This window comes from Plecotus auritus (genome assembly GCF_963455305.1).
Source record: "Plecotus auritus genome assembly, chromosome: 11".
Taxonomy (NCBI): domain Eukaryota; kingdom Metazoa; phylum Chordata; class Mammalia; order Chiroptera; family Vespertilionidae; genus Plecotus; species Plecotus auritus.
The window spans coordinates 587,255-593,177 of record NC_137777.1 but is presented as its reverse complement, the minus strand read 5'-3'; the positions used below and the strand labels follow the sequence as shown (position 1 = coordinate 593,177).

General features: G+C 67.8%; 1 long non-coding RNA gene across 1 annotated transcript; it reads right to left on the bottom strand.

The window, feature by feature from the left end:
* Positions 1 to 1,254: 1,254 nt before the first annotated feature.
* Positions 1,255 to 4,760, bottom strand: LOC308236747. Its single transcript, XR_013959327.1, has 4 exons — positions 4,619 to 4,760; positions 3,216 to 3,452; positions 2,395 to 2,659; positions 1,255 to 1,693 (listed from the first exon to the last, which is right to left on the bottom strand). It is a non-coding gene; the product is annotated as an uncharacterized lncRNA (long non-coding RNA).
* Between the last annotated feature and the right edge of the window lie 1,163 nt (positions 4,761 to 5,923).

Below are 5,923 nucleotides of genomic sequence, written 5' to 3'. Positions count from 1 at the left end.
GGCCCTGCCCGCACCGCGCTCACCCCTCAGGCGCCACAGCATGCGTGGCAGCGCTGAGCCAGGGAGGACGCTGTCAGAACCAGGCTGCGTGCGGGTGAAGCCCAAACCGGTCCCGCCGAGCCCCACGGCAGTGCCTGCCCGGCCCCCGGTGAGCACGCTGAGGCATGTCAGACTGGCAGTGGCCCAAGCGGGGTCTGGGTGGACAAGCTGGCTCTAGCGGCAGCCGCCGTGGCCTGGAGCCGGAGCAGAGCCACGGTTTGGGTGGGGGAGCCTGTGGGGCAGAAAGCCGGGAGGGCCCAGGAGGGTCAGGAGGGAGCCGGGTGGAACCTGCCGGCCCCAGGCCTGGGCTGAGGAGACCAGGGCACAGCTGCCCTCATGCTGAGGGGGAGGGGGCTCCCAGCCATGGCAGAAGGGGCTGGGAGGCCGGGGTGGGGGGGCTGACTCAGGCAGAGACTTGTCACCTTATAGACTGGCGGGGGGGGGGGGGGGGAGAGGGGGGAGGTGCGTGGAGGTGAGGAGGTTCTCGTGACAACAGACAGATTTATGGGCAGAAGACGCAGCCAGAGCGCGAGGTAAGAACCAGTGTGTGTCTGTGCGACCGAGACGCCCAGAGGGTTTGGGAGACCTGAGACCCCAGGAACCTGCACCCCTAAACTGGGTGCCATGGGGCAGGTCCAGCAGACCCTCAACGTCTGTCAGTCACCAGAACCCGACTCAGACCGGCTCTTCACAAGGAGAGAAACCGGCCTGGCCTGGCCGGCGGGGCTCAGGGGCGGAGCATCAGCCTCTGAGCCAGGAGGTCCCGGTCGGGTTGGGTCGGGCACATGCCTGGGTTTCAGGCTCCATCCCCAGTGGGGGGCGAGCAGGAGGCAGCCGATCCGTGATGCTCTCTCATCACTGATGTTTCTGTCTCCCTCTCCCTTCCTCTCTGACATCAATACAAATACATTTTATTTTATTTTTTAATATATTTCTTATTGATATTTTACACAGAGGAAAGGAGAGGGATAGAGAACTAGAAACATCGATGAGAGCGAAACATCCATCAGCTGCCTCCTGCACACCTCCTACTGGGGATGTGCCCGCAACCAAGGCACATGCCCTTGACCGGAATCGAACCCGGGACCCTTCAGTCCGCAGGCCGACGCTCCATCCACTGAGCCACACCGGTTTCGGCTCAATACAAATACATTTTAAAAAGAGAGAGACACTGCTGGCTCGAAATACACAGCAGCTGTGAGCGGTCCGGCGGGTGGGTGTGGGCGCTGTGTCCGGGAGGCGTGGGCTGGCAGCTCCGGCCGAACCAAGAGGAAAGAAGACCTGGTGTGTGTCCCCCCCGACCCTGGAAAGCCCCGTGAGTGGCCTGGGTGGCCCCGGGGCACGCGCCCGGGATCTGGCCTGGCGTGGCCTCATTGCCAGCCCAACACCCCTGAGACCCGAGGGCACTGGTCTGTTTGCGCCCAACACTCCAGGGCCCCAAGCAGCGTCAGAGCCTCCTCGACCGTCCATCCGTCTGTCTGTCCGTCCACCCGGCCCTCCCAGGCCCAGCGTGGAGCCACCTGAACCACAGGCGAGGCTGGGAGGGAGGTCACCTCCAGCGCCGTCTTCCCGGAGCAGGGCCACGCCTCCTGCCCTCCGCCTGCTGGGTCTCCCGAGCCCGTTCCTTGCACCAGTGTCTCACGGTGGCGATGGCCTGCGTTGATAGTGACAGAGAGCTTCAGAGGAGGTGTTTAGGCAGGAACGGGGGCGTTCGCTCTCACCCGGAGCAGCCCAGTGACGAGCCGCCTTCAGGAACGGGTCGATCCAGCACGTGGGGGCATGCTGCTTATTTCTTCTCTCTCGGGTTGATTTTCTGTGCGGCCTCATTCTCAGGTTAGGGGGGGCCCGGGGTCCAGCCGAGAGACACCACCACAGCAGGAAAAGGAACCCACCTGCCTCCCGCCTAGGGTTCTAGAAGCGTCGCCCCGGCTCTCCCTGCGGGGGAGGGATGGGGGCCCCTCCCCCACACGCTGTGCTGAAATCCTAGCCCGCACACACACGTGGACCGGACTTGTTTGGAAACGGAGTTTTTGCAGGTGATGTAATCAAGTTAGATGGGGTCACGGGCTGGGCCCGGAGCTGCTGTGACCGGGTCCCTGTAGGACAACTGTGTGAACTCACTGAGGGATGGCGGGGGGGGGGGGGGGCGCCCACGGGAGCTGGACCAGGCGGGAAGGACTCGCCTCGGGGTTCAGAGGGCGCACGGCCGGCCCTGCGGCACCGGGGTCGGATCTGAGAGGCTGGACCCCGAGATGCCGGGCACACCCCATTGTTACGGAGGGGACCCCCCACCCCCGGGACTGGTCCCCGTGGGCGGCCTCACGGAAGTCCCTGAGCCGGGATGAAGGCGCCCACCTGCACGCAGCCTGGATTCGAGGACAGAGCTGGGCAGCGGCCCGGGAAAGGGGCACGGACGCCAGCGGCTGCGGGCAGACAGCTGTCCGCGGGGCCTGGGCCAGAGCGCGGGAGCCGGAGGCGGTGGGCCGGGACCTCAGGGGCGGGTCGCTGGGCAGGCGCCGGCAGGAGGCAGCCAATGGCTGTGTTCCTCTCACACCGACGTTCCCCTCCGTCTTTTCTTCTCTCCCACTTTCCCTGAACACCGAGGGAAAAGCACCCTGGGCTGAGGATTCAAAGTAAATAAAGTGATTAATTAATTAAAGAGTAAAAGAAACAGCTGCCCTGCCCCGCGGCTCCTCCCTCGCTGGGCCTGGCACCCCGGGGAGAGGGCGTGGCTCCGAGTCCGCGCTGGTCCCCAGGGGGCGCCCCACAGGCTCCACGGAGGTCTCTCCACGGAGGTCTCTCCCCAGGGACACGATGCTCGCTTGGCGGGGCTGCTGGGTACCACTAGGGGGGCACCCTCCCCCTAAATCGAGGGCACAGGGGCCGGTCGGCGGGCACGCTGCCCCGCAGAAAGCCTGCTCCGTCCGTTTCCGACCTCCCGTTCTCAGCCTCAGCTTCGGAGGAGGCTGCAGGCTCCATGTCACGTCCGCGCCCCACGGGGGGGAGGGGGGGCGGGCACAGACCTCTCCCCAGCGGTGCCCCCCAGGTGTGAACTGAAGTGACCCCACGAGGGACAGCCGGGCGGGACCCACCCACATCCCAAGTCCTTTCCGGCCGTGACCCCCCTCGGTCCCGGGGCTTTCCCTGGGCACCTGCCCTCACCCGGGGGCACACACCGGGCTTCTCAGGGCTGCCAGGCCAGGGCAGGTCCGGGCGTCTCAGACGTCGGCCAGGCTGACGAAGGAGCCACAGCGCAGCCGGCCGGCTCGGTGGTCAGAGCGCGGCCCGTGGACCGGGTTTGATTCACGATCAAGGACACGTGTCTCTGTTGTAGGTTCGATCCCCGGCCCCGGGGGGGCATGTGCGGGTCCCAAAGGCACCTGGCCGGCACGGCTCAGTGGGTGAGCGTCAACCTGTGAACCAGGAGGTCACAGTTCAATTCCCGGTCAAGGACACAGGCCCGGGTGGTGGGCTTGATCCCAGGGTGGGGCCTGCAGGAGGCAGCCGATCCATGATTCTCTCATCACCGATGTTTCTCTCTCTCTCCCTTCCTCTCTGAAATAAAAAAATATATTTAAAAAAAGAACCAAAGGCAACTGTTCTGGAATCCAGGGTAGGAGGGGGGTGGGGGGCATGGGGAGGAGAGAGGGGAGGGGTGAGGGGATGTGGGGAGGGGGGCGTGGGGAAGGGACAGGAGTGTGAGGAGGGGGGCGTGGGGAGGGGACAGGAGTGTGGGGAGGGGGGCGTGGGGAGGGGGGTGTGGGGAGGGGGGTGTGGGGAGGGGGCAGGAGTGTGGGGAGGGGGCGTGGGGAGGGGGGAGGAGTATGGGGAGGGGGGTGTGGGGAGGGGGGTGTGGGGAGGGGGCAGGAGTGTGGGGAGGGGGCGTGGGAGAGGAGAGGGGAGGGGAGAGGGGATGTGGGGAGGGGGGCGGAGTGTGGGGAGGGGGGCGTGGGGAGGGGACAGGAGTGTGGGGAGGGGGTCGTGGGGAGGGGGGCATGGGGAGGGGCAGGGGCCTGACCCACCGGTCCAGCTGCAGGAGGCCCAGGACCAGAAGCAAACAAACCAGGACGTTTGGGGAAACGCTAAGCCTCGATCCCCCAGAATCAGGGGAGGGGAGCCCTGGCCAGAGGGTGGGGGAGGGGGTTCTAGGGAGAGACAGGAGCCCCAGCGGGGCCCAGGTGGTGACCCTGAGCTGGCTCAGGGACAGGGGCTCAGGCGCAGGTGTGAGCAGGGCGAAGGCTCGGGCAAAAGGGAAGCTCAGACTGCGTTTGAGAAGGAACAGATCGGCCGCGGGAGGTCGGGGAGGCCGTGCAGCGCTAAGGCGGCTGGGAAAAGGCGTCCGATGGGAAAGGCCCTGTTTCCATCCGGGGGTGAGGGGGGCCACAGGGTCCCGCCGGCCTTCAGCTCAAAGTGATGCGCATCTGGGGGGCCTGTGTGGAGCCCCTTCTCTGACTGGGACCCTCCCTGTCCGCCGAGGCGCCCAGGCTCCCTCCGGAAGCAGCTTTTCCGTCCACACCGCCCTGGGCGTGGGGGAGGGGCCAGGGCTCTTTTTGAGTCTTTTTTCCTTAAAAATAAGCACCTCACGCCCGGGCTCTGCGCTGGGGCATCGACCCAGGAACCAGGAGGCCGGGGTTCGCTTCCCGGGGGCACGTGCCCCGGTTGCAGACTGGATCCCCCGCGCGCGGGGTGAGGAGGGCGTGCAGGAGGCAGCCGACCGGTGATTCTCTCATCATCCGTGTTTCCGTCTCCCTCCCTCCTCCTTCTCTCTCTAAGAATCAATAAAAAGACATTAAAAAAATAACAAGTCCCCACGACCGTGGACCCAAAGCTGAGACACAACAGGCTCCAGTCCGCTGCTGGGGCTGAGCAGTCATTTCTCCCGACTTCAGACGCCCCGACGCTCCGGCTGGCTCCCTCCCCCGCACCCTGCACCCGCACTCTGCTCCCTACACCCCCGCACCCTGCACCCCGCACCCCGCTCCTGCACCCCGCACCCCGCTCCCCGCACCCCGCACCCCGCTCCCTGCACCCCGCACCCCGCTCCCTGCACCCCGCACCCCGCTCCCCGCACCCCGCACCCCGCACCCCGCTCCCTGCACCCCGCACCCCGCTCCCTGCACCCTGCTCCCCGCTCCCTGCACCCCGCTCCCTGCACCCTGCTCCCCGCTCCCCGCACCCCGCACCCCGCTCCCTGCACCCCGCACCCTGCTCCCCGCACCCCGCACCCCGCTCCCTGCACCCCGCACCCCGCTCCCCGCACCCTGCACCCCACACCCCGCACCCCCACCCCGACCAGGGCTCGAACCCGCCACCCGGGCATGTGCTCTGACCGGGAATCGAACCCGAGACCTTCCGTGCCCGGGACGATGCTCGCACCCGTGGCTCACGGTCCAGGACGGCGCTCGACGCTTCCATGTTGTTTATGAAACGTCCTCCTTCTCGACGGGGCGGCGGCAGGGGCTCCTTGTTGGGATGAAACAGCACTGACTCGTGCCCCGGCCTCCCCGTGCCCGGCCTCCCCGTGCCCGGCCTCACTGTGCCCCGGCCTCACCGTGCCCGGCCTCACTGTGCCCTGGCCTCCCCGTGCCCCGGCCTCCCTGTGCCCCGGCCTCCCCTGCCCCGGCCTCCCCGTGCCCGGCCTCACTGTGCCCTGGCCTCCCCGTGCCCCGGCCTCCCCCTGCCCCGGCCTCCCCGTGCCCCGGCCTCCCCCTGCCCCGGCCTCCCCGTGCCCCGGCCTCACTGTGCCCCGGCCTCCCCGTGCCCCGGCCTCCCCGTGCCCCGGCCTCACTGTGCCCCGGCCTCCCCCTGCCCCGGCCTCACTGTGCCCCGGCCTCCCCGTGCCCCGGCCTCCCCGTGCCCGGCCTCCCCGTGCCCCGGCCTCCCC